Raw genomic sequence first — 15,665 nt, forward strand, 5'->3', positions numbered from 1 at the left:
GTAAACATGCTCATCTTTGGGATTTTTCCCTTTCAATGAGTGTGTAGTAGAGACTGGCTACCAGCTCACTAATCCCATTTCTTCTTCCTGGGCACACAGGTAGACTATGTCTTCCAGCCTCCCTTGCCGTGAGCTGGAGGCGATATGCCAGGGTCTTGGCCAAAGAAATATCAACAGAAGTGACACATACTATTTACAGGATTGGCCATAAAATCGTGTGCATGGTTGTCCATGGCAACCCCAGAGACCCTGTGTTGAAAAAGATAAAGTCGTAAGATGTAAGGTGCCTAGATTCCTGAGTCATTGTATGGACCCTCCTCAGACTGTGACGAATGTGAGAAATAAAACTTTATTGTGTTTAGCCATTGAGATTGGGAAGTGTTTGTTATAGAAGCTAGCATTACCTGTCCTGATTAATACCAGGAATGCATTAAAATGCAAGTAAACAAAAAGCCAACCAAAGTGGCACAAACAAATATGAGGTTTATTTTTCTATGTAACAAGAAGTCTGAGAAGAGGCAGTCGAGGAGTGAATCAGCTGTTCAGGGACACAGGCTCTATCTGTTTTTCTGTTCAGCCGTTCTTGGTGTGTTGGCTTTTGTCCTAACATTCATCAAAACATAGTCACAAGGTGGCTGCTATACCCCTGGCATTCCATTTGCATCCCAGGCAGGAGGCCAGCTGAGTCTGTCCCACACAGCCAATTTTTTCTGACATTGCTTTGGCCAAGACTGCAGTCACCAATGAATGGCCAGTAGGGATTATATTATAATGCTTGCTTTAGTCCAATCATGATTCATCCTATAGGGCTGGGGTTGGGGCTCTCCTTCCCTGAGATCAGTGAATCCACACAACTGCCTAAACAAACTGCAGTTCTCCTAGTGGGAAGAAGACAGTAGTAGAATAGATGCTGTGTGGTTGACAATGGCCTTCCCCAGTGGCTGGAACCTTCATATTCCTTCCTTCCTTCTACCAAATCTGTTTCTCCAGAAGGGACTGCAATTAAGAGAAATCAAAGTGATGCCTGGCTGGATTCTTTGGCCTTTAAATGTCTGAGTCTGGGCCTCAGTGCTGCTGACGCTGGAACTACATGTCATCCTCCTGCCCAGGGGCCTGGCTAACACACAGTAAAATGATAACAGGCTAGTAATCAATCAGATCACAGCATAACTACTCACACTGAAGGATAGAGCTTTCCCAGGACCTAATATTCCAGGATGGCTCCTTTCCTGTTTAAGATACCACTGATTGCCTTCAACTGATCATCAGAAATTAGCAGAGCTATTTAAAAATTAGACTACTCAATGCTTGTAAGGGTGCAGTGAAATGGGCTTGATCACAGGCTGCCTGAAGTAGGGTAAATCATTGCCATATGTTTGGAAAGCATCCTGGCTGTATCATGAGCCTTAAATATATGCAAACCCTTTGATCTAATAATGTCACTTCTAAGAATGTCTTCTAAGGAAATAATTTGAATATTGAAAAAGCTTTATGTACCGAGTTATTCCTGGCAAGATTATTTATAATAGTGAAAGCCTAGAAACAGCCAAAATAGCCAACCCTTGGAGGACAGCCATTGACATATTTTTATTTTCTGTATAGAATATAGTCTATGAAGGGGAAGTGACACAGATGGATGGATAAATAGATGGATGGATGGGTGGATGGATGGATGGATGGGTGGATGGATGGACTTTACTCAATGACTGTTACACATTCCAAAAATACGGCAATTGCAAAAGGTTTATAATGGGAAAATGTGCTTGGATAAAAGACATCAGTTAAAGTAATGGGTACAATCTGATTATCAGTATATGAAAAAGACTGAAATAAAATACTCCCAAATGTAACCATGAGTGGTGAAGGCATGGATGATTTTTATTCCTTTTTTCTACTTTATGCATTTTTTATTTTTTCTTTTATAAGCATGTACTGTTTTGTAATAAAAATTATTTTTGGAAATATGAGTGTTGCTAGGTGAGCATGGAAATTGGATGGGTTGAGGGACAATTTGTTCAGCTGGGGCGGCATTTGGAGAACCTTCCCTGCCCTGCTCTGGACCTACTCTCTGGTGACCGCAATCCTTGTGCAGCCAACTTCAGGGTCTTTCTCTCGCCAGCCTATCCCAGGGGAGCCAGTTTCCCTGGCCAAGGCTCCTGACACACAGGTCCGTCTGGCCTCAGCTGAGACATACCTTGCCTTTCTACAGGTAGTCAGCTCCGGCCACCTTGACTCATTAGTCAGGCTTGGCCCTTTCTCCAGCTCAGAGCCATGCCTTCGGGTGGTTCTCCTGCAGAGACTCGCTGTGTTCTGTTGACTTTCGTCATTCTGTTCCCAAAATGTGATGGCCTTTAGCTGAATCTGCTCCAAACTCCAGGACAGCTTTTTCAAGTCCCTATATACTGAAGAGGGAAAAGATCTTAGCCATCCCTTCATTTTCATTCAAAATTAAATTGGTAAGATTCATCTCTATCTTTGTTGTCTGCTGTTACTCAGTTTTACTGCTCTACAATATCCCAATGTATAAACATATCACAATGTATTCATCTATTTATTTCTCTTGACGAGATCTGAGCTATTTTCAATGTTTTGATTCTGGGAACAACACTGCTAGGAACAGCCTCATACACACCTAGGACAGGAATTGCTGGGTTTCCTCCCAACAAGGCTTGTGAAGGCATAACTTTGCAATCCATGCCAAACTGTTTTCCAAAATAGCAATAAAATTTTGAGAGAAAAAAGTCCAAAAGATTATACAAGCTCTGTACTATCTTCTCAGTTTTTCTGTAAACCTAATATTGTTCTTTTAAAAACTTATTTTTAAAAACTTTATGGCATAATACCTTTTCCCAAAGTTAAAAATGATGAAAATTAAAAGTCTTTTCAGAACTGCATTGCAATGCGATCAAATGGAGATCAAGGGAAGCATCAAGAGGAGTCTGTTCCCTTGGGTGGGGGAGGACCACGCACTCAGTCACTGTCAGAACACTCATTGGTGCTTATTAGAGTGAAATAAAGGGAGAGAGGCAGGGAGAGAACGAGGGAGGGAGGGAGGGAGGGAGGGAGGGAGGGAGGGAGGGAGGAAGGGAAGGAATGGAGGAAGGAAGGAAGAAAGGAAGGAAGGAAGGAAGGGAGGGAGGGAGGGAGGGAGAGAGGCAGGGAAGGGGAGAGGAGGGGAGAGGAGAGGAGGGGAGGGGAGAGAGAAAGGAAGGAAAGGAAAAAGGAAGAGAAGAAAGGAAGGAAGGAAGGGAAGGAGGGAGGGAGGGAGGGAAGGGGAGAGGAGGGGAGGGGAGGGAGAAAGGAAGGAAAGGAAAAAAGAAGAGAAGGAAGGAAGGAAGGAAGAGAGGGAGGGAGGGAGGGAGGAAGGAAGGAAGCAGCAAGGGGGAAGGGAGGGAGGGAAGGAGAAAGGGAGAAAGGAAAGAGGAAAGGGAAAAAGAAGAGAAGGAAGGAGAGAGGGAGGGAAGGAAGGAAGGAAGAAAGGAAGGAAGGAAAGGAGGAAGGGAGGGAGAAAGGAAAGAGGAAAGGGAAAAAGAAGAGAAGGAAGGAGAGAGGGAGGGAGGGAGGGAAGAAAGGAAGGAAGAAAGGAAGAAAGGAAGGAAGGAAGGAAGGAAAGGAGGAATGGAGGGAGAAAGGAAAGAGGAAAGGGAAAAAGAAGAGAAGGAAGGACGGAGGGAGGGAAGGAGTAAAGGAAGGAAGAAAGGAAAGAAGGAAGGAAGGAGAGAAGGAGGAAGGGAGGGAGGGAGGAAGGAAGGAAGGAAGGAAGGAAGGAAGAAAGAAGGGAGGGAGAAGAAAAGGAGGAAGGGAGGGAGGGAAGAAAGGAAGGAAGGAAGAAGGGAGGGCAGAAAAGGCTCCTGTGTGGACCAACACTGAGAGGGTCATGAACAAGGACTGTGTATAATCTGGTTCTGCACACCTAAAACCCATCAAACAACAGGAGAGAAGGGGTGTGAAAGGCACTCACACTGGTTTAAGAAAAAGAGGACCCACTTCTCAGACGGGCAGCCGGTGTGCTGGAAAGCATGAAGACCCAAAGGCCAGCCCCCACTCTGCAAGGCAACCCCCACCCACGAGGGGAGTGTCTGCTCTCTGGGCCTCGCCTCCGAGCTGTGATGCAGCTGTGCAGTCAGGCCACCAGGTTTGGGATCCAGCTCTGCCGTCACCAGTGGCGCCCACAGTGCACTGCATGCTCTCACCAAAGTTCAGTGTTCTCATTTGTAAAATGAGGAGGGGAGGATTAAATTCGTGCATGGAAAGTACTTAGAAAAGGGGAGCGCCTCACACAAAGTAAACACTCCATAAATGTCTGTTATTATCCCCCAACTGTGTGCACTTGCATCTGCACACTCGTGTGTGCATGTGTGTGTGTACATGAGCACATGTGTGTATTTTTACTTCCCAGGCCCTTGCCCTGGTACCTGCACAGGACCCCACTCTCAGGGCCAAAATGCGGCTTGTCCCAGCCAGCTGACTGCAGCCCGGAGCCCTGGCCTGAGCTCCCGGTGGAGTCTGAGGCCCGTATGCCTCCCTGCTCCCACACCGCTGCCCACCAGAACACACAGTGCCCTCACTTGTCCCCTTCACGACCCTGTGTCTTCCTGACCTGCCTCCATCTAGGCCCACCCACCTCTCACCTCCACTGTCACCTCCCGCTGCTACCCCTGCTGCCAGTCTGCTGCCTCCGGCTGCCTTCTGTCTGAGTCCTGAGTCTGACTGCATTACACCCCGCTCAAAATCCTTCAGGAGGCCGGGTGCAGTGGCTCATGCCTATAATCCCAGCACTTTGGGAGGCTGAGGTGGGCAGATCACTTGAGGTCAGGAGTTCGAGACCAGCCTGGCCAACATGGTGAAACCCCATCTCTACTAAATATACAAAAATTCACCAGGTACGGTGGTGCACGCCTGTAGCCCCAGCTACTCAGGAGGCTGAGGCAGGGGAATCACTTGAACCTGGGAGGTGGAGGCTGCAGTGAGCCGAGATCACACCACTGCACTCCAGCCTGGGTGACAGAGTGAGACTGTATCTCAAAAAATTTTTTTCAAAAGTCCTCAGGTGCCACGGTAGCCTGCACTCAAGGCCGGCCTCCAGCCCCAGCTCCACCTGGCCTCCTTTGCCCTGTGCATCGAGTCCAGCTCCTCCCTTTTTCCCGCATGACCCACTTCCTTGCTCTTCTGTGGCTTGGGGCACGTGTCCCCCGCATGGAAACCCTTCTCCTCCCCACTCTCCTTCTGCTGCTAGGGAACGTGTGATTCCCCTCCCAGACCCCTCCTGGGAGCTCTTCTCCTTAGCTCCTGTCCCTCTTTACCTCAGTGCCCATCCCCCAACTTTGGCCAGGAGGCCACTCAACAGCGCCCACCATCCATGTTCTTCTTATCCTTTCCAGCAGACTGTGAGTGCCTTGAGGGCAGGGCCCTCGGGCTTCATCAAATCCCAACACAGCACACAGAAAGTGCTCACTGAATAAACGAACGACATGTCTCCTTTAAAGGTTAAAGATGTTTGACTTCTCTCTGCAATTACATTTTCCCTCCTCTGATTCAAAACCTTGTTGGCCTGGTGGGAGGAAAGACAAGTGGGAAACATCTGCCGGGTGAGTTGACACGGGTGGGGACGGAGGACGGAAAGAAATCTGGCGTCTCCTGTTTACCACAGGAGGCTGAACTTGGAAGAAAAATGTGCAGTCCCAGCAGAATGGACGAGAGGACAGCAGCTTCCCCGGGGCGGCCTGTAGGCTGAACAGCAGATGGGGACTCAGGCGGGAGCCAGGGGTCTGCAGGCCCCAGGCCTTCTAAAGGATGTTTAATTCCTGATCCGTTTCAGGGAGGGATGAAGAGAGGCGCCCCGTGGTGAGTCTCTTTTGTGTCCCTCAGTAGGAGAAGCTGGGGGCAATGTTCCTGTCGGTAAACAACTGCATTTTTAAAAGAATAATAGAAGGTTTACTCAAGGACAGCGTCTGTCCCGAAATTACCTTACAGAGAGAGAGACATGGAGAAGATGAGGAGCAAAGGGGCCTGGCCTGACCCTCAGAGCCCTGTTGGGCAGCTGGTTAGAACCTGGAATGGGCTTGGGAGGTGCACCTTTTTTTTTTTTTTTGGTCACTATTTGTTCAAACTGAACTTTTTTAATAGATATACTTTAAGTTCTAGGGTACATGTGCACAACGTGCTCCCCACCCTGTGTCCAAGTGTTCTCATTGTTCAATTCCCACCTATGAGTGAGAATATGCGGTGTTTGGTTTTCTGTCCTTGCAATAGTTTGCTCAGAATGATGGTTTCTAGCTTCATCCATGTCCCCACAAAGGACATGAACTCATCCTTTTTTATGGCTGCATAGTATTCCATGGTGTATATGTGCCACGTTTCTTAATCCAGTCTATCATTGATGGACATTTGAGTTGGTTCCAAGTCTTTGCTATTGTGAATAGTGCCACAGTAAACATAAGTGTGCATGTGTCTTTATAGCAGCATGATTTAAAAACCTTTGGGTATATACCCAGTAATGGGATGGCTGGGTCAAATGGTATTTCTAGTTCTCCATCCCTGAGGAATCGCCACACTGTCTTCCACAATGGTTGAACTAGTTTACAATCCCACCAATGGCGTTAAAGTGTTCCTATTTCTCCACATCCTCTCCAGCACCTGTTGCTTCCTGACTTTTTAATGATCGCCATTCTAACTGGTGTGAGATGATATCTCATTGTGGTTTTGATTTGCATTTCTCTGATGGCCAGTGATGATGAGCATTTTTTCATGCATCTGTTGACTGCATAAATGTCTTCTTTTGAGAGGTGTCTGTTCATATCCTTCGCCCACTTTTTTATGGGATTGTTTTATTTTTCTCTTGTAAATTTGTTTAAGTTCTTTGTAGATTCTGGATATTAGCCCTTTGTCAGATGGGTACATTGTCAAAATTTTCTCCCATTCTGTAGGTTGCCTGTTCACTCTGATGGTAGTTTCTTTTGCTGGAGGTGCATCTTATTCATAGCGGTTCAGGAGCCCTCCTGAAAGGTAGAGGGCCCAGGGCTGCGATGCCCCAGTGCGGCTGGAGGTCATTCTTAAATACCTTGTTTGTGCCCTCCAGTGCCCAGCCAACCTGTTGCCAAGTAGCAGCCAACAAGTCCCCCAGTGCCCGACGGCGACCACTTTCCTTCCCTCTCTGATCATTTAGCAGCCAAGCCATGGCGGGTGGGGGCAGGGGGCGCTTTGGGGCCTCCCTGCTTCACAGTCCTATAGAGAGCAGGACTGGGAAGGACGCAAGCTCTCATGCAGATGAATGATGCCGTTTTGCGCAGGGGAAACCCAGGGGGAAGGGACTTGCCCAAGGCCACCCAGCAAGCAGGGGCTGAGACCCAGAGGGGCTCCTTTCGTAGCTGAGCCAAGAGCCCAGCACCCTCATCCTCACTCAGGGTCAGCAGAGGCCTCCTTGTCTGCATGTGAGAGTCCAAAGGCCTCATATCCGTGAAAGCGCAATCACAGCAGTGACCCCTTGCCTTTACTTACTGATACTTACTACCGACCTCACTGTGTTCTAAAGCACTTGACCTGCATCCTCGTGCTGAACTTCATAATAATGCTGAGGAGGGAGAAACAGGTGTACCCATTTCACAGATGAAGAAATTGAGGTTCACAGAGGGTAGGTGGCCTTTCCACAGCCCTTTGCAGTTAAGCTGGAACTCAAGCCCGGACAGTGAAAACACTCAGACACGGCCTCCCAGCTGACCCAGGAGTGCAGTGAGGCCGGGGCTCTCGCAGTTCATCCTCGCGGCCTCCCTTCATCTCAGGTCAGCGAAACACGCGAAGGGTGGGTGTTGAGGCTCTGGAGATATGTAACCGGTGGTGGGGCTCTGTCCATACCTGGCCAAATCTCGTGACCCTGCTGTGCCTCAGTTTCTTCATCTGTAAAATGAACATCCTAAGAGTACCGACCTCACAGCATTGTTAGAAGGACTGCGTGAGTTAGGACCACGCCTGACACAGCACGTGGGTGGACAGAATGCTGGACCCGAAAGACGTCCACATCCTAATTCCAGATCCTGTGAAGATGTTCCCTTACATGGCAAAGCAGACTTTAGAGATGTGACTAAATCAATGATCTAGAGACCCGGGGGCAGGTTATCCTGGACTAGCCAGTGGGCCCAATGTATCCCGTGGGTCCTTACAAGAGGGAGGCAGGAGCGTCACAGTAGATAAGGAGAAGTGAGGACGAGCAGAGGTCCAAGCAAGGCAGGGTCACGAGCCAAGGAGGGCCACCTCTAGCAGCTGGGAATGCCAGGAATCGGATTCTTCCCTATAGCCCCTAGAAAGAACCAGCTCTGCTGACACCTTGACTGTAGCCTACTGAGACCGATTTGGGGCTTCTGGCCTCCAGGATTGCAAGATAACAAAATCATGTTGTTTTAAGCCATTACATTTGTGGTAATTTGTTCCTCACATGATAGGAAGCTGACGCAGGGCACTGGCATTATCATTATGATTAACTACGGGAGCCCTAGTGTGGGCTGGGCCTGGCACTGTACCCCGGTGATAAGCCAGGCGACCCCTGACCCTAGAGGACCCTTCAGGCCAAAGAAGGACAGAGGCGCATCCTCGGAACAGCTGAGCGCAGGGAAGTTGCGACTGTGACTGGCGGGGCTGAAACGGTGGGGCTCAGAGTAGGGCAGCTGCTCCGCGGACAGGCTGGGGAGGAGCCTCAGCTCTTCTGCTCCGTTCACACCACACCACCTGGCCTGGAATTGTACCCGCCTCTGTCACCCAGTTGACCCAAGACACAACCCAAAGCCCCACCCGATGCTTCTTTGTTCCCAGGCCCTGCCAAGTGACTGTCTCCTCCATGTCCTCCACTGCCTTCACACGCCTCTGGCCTCCTGGGGTCCCTTCCTGGGATGGGCTGAGTTCTTCCTCATTATGCAGCCATCATGCATTTGACCATGACTGAGCAGCGCCTGCTGGGAGCTCGGTGGAAGGGGACCTGGATTCAGGTCCAGCTCTGCCCTGGGAGGGTGGGCTGGGCAGCTCCACTGCTTGTCTAGAAGGCAAGGTGAGTGTCCTTGCTGGCCTCCAGCACTCCTGGAGCTGTGGCCTCCTGCAGGACAGAGTCTAAGCATCCAGTGTGGTTTACAAAGATCCCCCCTATGCCCGGCTCACACCCACACATCTGCCCTGGGCAAGGGCTTGCCTTTCTGCTAACACGGCAGGGCACATGCCCACCCTGTCATGCTTGGCCTCGCTGCCTGCCAGCCCCCGCCCATCTCCTGTCCCCCTTCCCCACTGTAGTTAGGTGACCCCATGGAGTTCCTGCAGGCCCCTGCATCTCAGCACTCACCACCCAGGCTGTCCTGGACAGTTGACCAGAGACCCCCACCAGCAGCGGGGAGCTCCCCTGCCTAGACCCCTGGAGCTCCGTACAGCAGCAGGCACACGGGAAGTGCTTTGGAAATGGTGAATGAAGAGGCAGGGGTCAGGCTTGGATGTCCCCATGCGCCACGGTGCCAGCACTCATCCTGTTATCCCTTAACACTCCAAAGATGGGACCAGAGGCCCCACCTCACAGCTTAGCAGAGACACGGAATCTCAGCCCCACCCAGACCAGCGGAATCAGAATCTGCACTTCAAGAAGAGCCCCGGCAACTCCCAGGCAGGCTCGAACTGGAGAAGCTCTGTTGCTGGATGGGAAGGACGGATTCCCATCAGGACATGCGGTCCCTGAGCTACTGGGGGCTCGGAGAGGGGAACCTGCCAAGGTCATCCAGCAGAATGTTGCTAGCTGGAGCCAGAAACCTGGTCTTCAGGTTCCAAGTGCACTGCACCTTTGAGGAAGGTGACCCCAGAATACAAACAGGAAGCTGCACTGCCCAGCCAAGGGCCTCCTCTTCCTCACCAAGACTTCTCTGATCGACTTGGGAGCTGGGGAGAGCAGGCAGACGGTGGGCCCAAGGAAAGACAGTGCTCCACAGCCCAGATGACCAGGGAGGTTCCCTGCCGATTGTCTCCCTAAAATGGAAAAGACACGGCTGGGCGCAGCGGCTCATGCCTGTAATCTCAGCGCTTTGGGAGGCTGAGGTGGGCAGATCACCTGAGGTGAGGAGTTCGACACCAGCCTGAGCAACATGAAGAAACACCATCTCTGCTAAAAATGCAAAATTAGCTGGAAGTGGTGGTGCATGCCTGTAATCCCAACTACTCTGGAGGCTGAGGCAGGAGAATCGCTTGAACCCGGGAGGCAGAGGTTGCGGTGAGCCAAGATTGCTCCATTGCACTCCAGCCTTGGCAACAAGAGTGAAACTCCATCTCAAAAAAAAAAAGACAGCCAACAGTGTGGGGCCTCCTCCCTCTGCCATTGGCTGCTCTCAGAGCCAGAGGATGGACAGATGCAGGGGCTGCAGGAGGATGCTAGGGGGTGCAGGGGCTTGTGCAGGGGCTTGTGCAGGGGCTTGTGCAGGAAGCACAGGCTGAGCTCCAGGCTGTACCAATGGCAGCGCCAAGAGCCTTCCCAGACAAACTTCCTCCCCTCGGCCGAGCCAGGGGATGTGTGCCTGACAGTCACTGCCCAGGAAGGCACCTCAGCTGCAGAACTAGGACCAGAGGATGTTTCCAGGCCGAAGAGCACGTCCTCAGGCCAAACAGGATGGCTTCCTGTGTTTGTTGATGCAGGATATGCACCCCTCATTGTTGGGAATATCACTGACTCGTCACAACAGCAAAACAGCAGATAAATCCAGCTGCTGTGCAATCTGGAATGACCTTGGAGAGGTCTGCATTCAGCTGTGCTGTGCTTGCAGATGCACTGAGCGGGGCAGACCTCAGGGAGCGCCCCCTCTGGTGTGCTCCACCCGGAGTCCATGGGCTGGCCAGCTCAAGCGTGGGCCCAGTTCTTACATCTGCCCCAGAGGAGGTGACAGTGATTTCAAAGATCACACCAGCACACACCCAGCCTCCCGCCCAAGCCAGCATGCCCCGCCACCAGCACGGTCAGTGAGAGTCCCCAGGGCAGGGCCCAGAGGGGTAGACAGGAGACAGCTTTCTTGCTGGATGTGTCTGTCACTCCAAGTGTGGGCTCCTTCTGGTAAGGAAGGACAGCTCTCCATGCCCTGGGCAGGCACCGAGTGGGTGAGAGAGAGAGAGAGGAGTGAGCGGGCAAACCAACAGATGGACGGATGGACAGGTGGTGGGACCACAGACTGGATTCCTCTATAGACACGCCAGGCCTTCAGCTCAGGTGCAGTACAGCTTCCTGGCATGAGTGCTGGACTAGGGACTGGGTTCTCACATCCACATCCAAGACCTGCTCCCCAGGGACGCTGGGCAAGTCCTCTCCCTGTGTGTGACATGGCCAGAGGAAGGGCTCCAGTGCCACGCTCTGTGACACACGGCCTCACGTCATCCCACAGCACCCCCAGGACTTGCCCTTTCGCAGACAGGGAGAGTGATGTGGACGGAGGCTGAACAGCTTGTTCAAGGTCATGCACATGGTACAGCTAGGAATCCCTCCATGGCCACGTGGGCCCCTGACACTAGATGCTGGCCAGGGTCACCCGGCTACCTAGACATCCCTCAGCCTTTCACAGCAGCACTGGAGTGGGTGGAAGGGTGATCCCCAAAAAGACACGCCCATGTGCCAGCAGAACCTGTGATTGTGACCTTATTGGGAAAGAAGGTCTTTGCGAATGTAGTTTAAGGACCTCGAGATGAGATCATCCTGCGTTAGGATGGACCCTAAATCCAGTGACACACGTCCTTATGAGACACAGAAGACACACAGAGGGGAGGGCCAGGGGAAGACAGAGGCAGAGACGGGAGTGAGGTGGCCACAAGCAAGGAAGGGTGGCGGCCCGCAGCCACCCCAAACTGAAGAGGCGATAAGGGGTTCTCCCTGCAGCCTCCAGGGGGGTGTGACCCCACCGACACCTGGAGTTTGAACTTCTGGCCTCCGGAACTGTGAGAGAATGGATTCCTGCTATTTTCAGCCACCAACTTTATAGTGATTTGTTGCCACAGCCCTGGGAAAATAATGCAACAGCTTACGTAGAAAATGGCCATTCCTACAGCACACTCAGGTACACTGAGGCTGCTTGTGCTGGACACTCCTGGCCTGGGGCTGTTGGCTGCCACCCCCGCAAGCCTCACCAAGGGCTGAGATGTCATAACACCCGGTTTTGGCACCTGATAAAACACATGTCACCCGAAAAGCCCTGGCTCAGAAACTCCGCCAGGAGCATCCTGAAGCGTCCATGTCCCTCTCGCCCATGTTTTTGGTGCGCTGTGACTCTAACATGCTTCACTGATAGTTGATTTTCCCCCACTGATTTTAAGTGAGGGTTTGGTGGAAGTGACAGCCATGACCCCCACCCCAATCAGAGTGGACAGCTGGCTCAGAGTACCCTGGGGCTTGGCAGAGTTTATGCAGCAGCGTGTGACCTGGGGGCACAGGTGCAGAGATGGGGTGGTGAGTCCTCTGAGGCTTTGGGCGGAACACTGGCCAGGGGTCGTCCAGCCACAGTCAGCCTCAGTCATTTCCTGCCGTCCAGCCCTGTCCCAATTAACCTCCCAGGGACAGATGGTTTCTATCTGTCGTGGACATTGTCGTCAGATATTAACTGAGGTGGTCTTAGGAACTCCAAGTTCCTGAGAACTTCTTGAGCCCTGAAATTATTTCATACAACTTCCTACACCCTTCACAGGGGTGGCTGGTGGTTTATTTTGTCTTGTTTTGTTTTTTACAGCAGGCTTACCATGGTTTTCTTCCATTTTAAAGAGAAAAAAAGGAAGGGAACTGAAAAGTCTTGATGGGACATGTTTATGAATCTGAACTTGGCTCACCTTGTGATGGATACAGCAGACACATGGCTGACCTGCTGGAGAGGCCTCGAGAGCTGCAGTGGTATAGACCTTGCTTGTGGGGAAAAGTAGGCGCCAGCAATTCCAGCAGGACAGAGATGAGACCACCTGAAAAATCCTCCTTCCTGTCTTCAGCCTTGGAAATGCAAACCCAGCCAGGACAGCTGGTATCTGGTCAGAAGCCAGCCTGCCCTCTATGACAGCTGAGTAAACCTTCCCAGAGATCCCGGAGACAAGGACACAGGGACAGCTCAGAGGACTCGGGAACCCAGCACCCTGTGCTGTTAGCCCATCAGTACTACGGTTATTTTTGCTTGCCAATTTCACAATAGTGACCGACTCAGGTCCCAAAAGTGTAGGTATTTTATTAGTATGAGATCTGCTCTTTCGTGTTCCTCCATATCGGCTAAGGTATATAAACTGTAAATAGCGCCACCTAAGGCAAGTGCTGTGGGATCATTGCTATCATCATCCTTGGTGTCTGCAGGACACCAATAACCATGTCGTGAAGACACTCAAGAAGCCCTCTGGAGAGGTGCACATGGCAAGGAACTGAGGCCTCCTGCCCACAGCCACACATACACGCCAGCCACATGTGGAGTCACCTGGGGAGGAGAGTCTCTAACCCCAGGCCAACCTTCAACAATGGCAGCCCCATCAATACCAGACTACAGCCTCATGAGAGACCTCAAGCTAGACCACTTACCACTCCCAAATTCCCGACTGCAGAAACCGTGTGTGTTAGCAAGTGTATATTCTTGTTTTAAGGCACTAAATATGGGGTCATTTGTTACCAGTAACAGATAACTAGTGCAGCCCTACATAACAATGATCATGTGAGGACAGGGAGTGAGGAGCCTCTGATCACTCCACAGCCAATTTCAGGGGATCAAACCCCCCATGAGAAGGCTGGCTGAGCAGCAGCACCAGGTGGAGAGCGCAGCCGAGCCAGGGCCACTGAACTGCCCAGGAAGGAAAGCAAAGGCAGGGAACGGGCCAAGACGGTCCCAGAAGACAAGCAGAGGCGTGCTGTGAGTGCACACCCAGCCGATTATACTTCATTCTAGCAGGTGCAAGGTAGACTAGCATTTAAAAATAAGAATTCCCGAGAGCTCTCACTGTGTTTGCAAAACCCAGCCAGCTGTCTAGGGCATTGTTCCAAGGGAGGAAGGAAAAGTTCTGCAGGATGTTATAATTTTACCCCAAAAGAATCACTCAGGAAGTAAAAGAGTCTGAACATTGACTCCGGGCCAAGGTGGGACTGAGGCACCTGGCCTCTGGGGACAGAAGACCCAGCACTGCCCATCTCTCAGCCTTGGTTTCCTCCTTCACAGCACTGCCTTTAATAGCACTTGGCTGTGATGATCAGATTAGATGAGACATATGACTGTTTCGCAGACTGTAAGATACTTTGCAAATTATAAAGTACCTACAACTAAATATATAAGGCCATTGTTTTCAGAGGAAACATCTCTCTACCCAGTCCTAAGGCACCAGCTGTCTCAGAGACAACATTGAACACTAAAATAAAATACAACACCAAAAGCAGGGCAAAAACACAGACTTCATGCCCTCACCAGACTCTAGGAGACCCGGATTCAGCTTCCAGACCCAGAACTTGACAGCTGTGCCACCTTGGACAAGTCATTTTCTCTCTCTCTCTCTTTTTTTTTTTTTTTTTGTTTGTTTGTTTGAGACAGAGTCTCACTCTGTCCCCCAGGCTGGAGTACAGTGGCAAAATCTCGGCTCACTGCAAGCTCCGCCACCTGGGTTCACGCCATTCTCCTGCCTCAGCCTCCTGAGTAGCTGGGACTACAGGCACCCGCCACCACGCCCAGCTAATTTTTTGTATTTTTTAGTGGAGACAGGGTTTCACCGTGTTAGCCAGGATGATCTCGATCTCCTGACCTTGTGATCCGCCCGCATCAGCCTCCCAAAGTGCTGGGATTACAGGCTTGAGACACCACGCCCGGCCTCATTTTCTCATTTGTAACACAAGGAATTGGAACAGGAAAACCTCCAAGGTCCCTCCAAGGCCAAAAGTTTTATTAATCTGTATGCCCTGCTACCTAGATAAGCCTCTGAGAAAAATGTACTAGGTAGTGTTTTCCATGAAATCACCATGAGCTCGCTGAAATTGCTTTGCAAATTTGCCTTGCAAATTTGCCTTGCTCCTTCTACCTGTTTCTGTCTATTGGAGTACTGTTTACCACAGACCTAGAGAATCATAACAATATAATCAAGTTAAAATAACAGGTAGATTCTGAATTTTGTGCCTACAAGCGGAGAATATACCTTTTTCTCATATTATCAATGGAGATTTGCAAAACACCAAATACTTATACAAAAAATAACTTCTTTAAATTACAAAAAGCAGAAATTGTGCAAGCCATTCTCCAAACCACAAAATCCAACAAAGCTAGGCTAAAATGCTGAACGTCTGAAGAACCTAAAATAGACAATTCATTTGGAAACTAAAATATTTTTTATATCGGCTTCAGAAAATAAATAAAAAACACAGCAGAAAATTAGAATATGACTTGTCAAAGCTTACTGCCTACTACAAAAGCTGTATTAGGAGGTACATTTATAATATTAAGATGCCCTCATTGTTAAAATAAAACAATACAGTTTTCGCTTCCAGGATGACAGCATGAGTACCTCCACAGACCACTTCCCAGTGAAACAAACAAGGCTGGCAGAAACTACCTTTAAAAACTACCTTTAAAAAAAACAACCAACCATTTAAAAATCTCTGGAGACTGGAAACTAAGGGCATACAATGAATAAAAAAACACTTATTCAAGAACAGCTACTAAAACTCGGTAAGAACA

General features: G+C 50.3%; 1 long non-coding RNA gene across 1 annotated transcript; it reads left to right on the plus strand.

The window, feature by feature from the left end:
- Positions 1-5,586: 5,586 nt before the first annotated feature.
- LOC144331364 (uncharacterized) lies at positions 5,587-14,622 on the plus strand. The gene is made up of 2 exons (XR_013398449.1): positions 5,587-5,844; positions 12,717-14,622. It is a non-coding gene; the product is annotated as an uncharacterized LOC144331364 (long non-coding RNA).
- Positions 14,623-15,665: the final 1,043 nt, after the last annotated feature.

This window comes from Macaca mulatta, chromosome 9 (genome assembly GCF_049350105.2).
Source record: "Macaca mulatta isolate MMU2019108-1 chromosome 9, T2T-MMU8v2.0, whole genome shotgun sequence".
Lineage (NCBI taxonomy): Eukaryota > Metazoa > Chordata > Mammalia > Primates > Cercopithecidae > Macaca > Macaca mulatta.